Genomic DNA, 832 nt, shown 5'->3' with positions numbered 1-832 from the left:
GGCGGTGGGGGTGGGGGTGGGGTTGTAGCCACAGAACCTGACATTTCAATCCTGTTTCTGCCCTTTCCTCGGTGAGTGAACTTGAGCCTAAATTTCCTAATCTGTGAAGTTCAGATAACAACACCTACCGTCCCGGACTACGGCAAGGATTAAATGCGTTGATGTACACAAAATACTTGGTATGCGGTTGATAAATATTATTACTGTTATTAAGCAGGTGTTACAAGAAGACTTGAGAGGAGAAAGACACTCTGTTGGCTTGGGGGAGGCGGGGCGGGGGATTGAATTGGTTTATCCTCATGGGAGACCACAGGCCTGTTCCTTAATGGCTCCTGCCTTCTCTGCAGCTGGGACCTAGACACCAGTTGCTGCAAATTGCCTTCCTCACTTTGCTAAGGAAAAGACCCTTGGGTCTGAGGTTTGGAGCCAGCCTAGAGGGCAAAGCTCGGTGTTGGCCTGAGCCCCGAGGATTCCCCTCTGCCTGAGTCTCCCGAGTGACCAGGACAAGTTCCAGACGATAGAAGAAATACTAATCAGGTGAGGGCACCGTACTTGTCTGCTGATACCTTTACAACCACAGTACTTCCTCCTCCTGTTGCTCAGAGAGCTCCTATGGCCTTTAGGAGGGACAGCCCGGGAGTCCCAGACACCGTGTGGAGCCTCCTCAATCTCTCCCTGCCTTCTCTAGCTTCCTGGATCCCAGCCTGGACAGGATCAGAAGTCCACAGGACAGCCGTGGCAGCCACAGTGCCCGGAGCCGGGCTGGGCTCTCCTCCCTAGCTCCGCACCAGCCTTCCCTGTCCCCGGTCAACTGGCCCAGAAACCAATTAGT

General features: G+C 53.7%; 1 long non-coding RNA gene across 1 annotated transcript; it reads left to right on the top strand.

The window, feature by feature from the left end:
- Positions 1-35: 35 nt before the first annotated feature.
- On the top strand, positions 36-752 carry LOC144218564 (uncharacterized). Its single transcript, XR_013331196.1, has 3 exons — positions 36-179; positions 348-537; positions 689-752. It is a non-coding gene; the product is annotated as an uncharacterized LOC144218564 (long non-coding RNA).
- Positions 753-832: the final 80 nt, after the last annotated feature.

Source organism: Crocuta crocuta, unplaced genomic scaffold (assembly GCF_008692635.1).
Source record: "Crocuta crocuta isolate KB4526 unplaced genomic scaffold, BGI_CrCroc_1.0 scaffold7131, whole genome shotgun sequence".
Lineage (NCBI taxonomy): Eukaryota > Metazoa > Chordata > Mammalia > Carnivora > Hyaenidae > Crocuta > Crocuta crocuta.
This window is presented reverse-complemented; position numbering and strand designations above follow the sequence as displayed.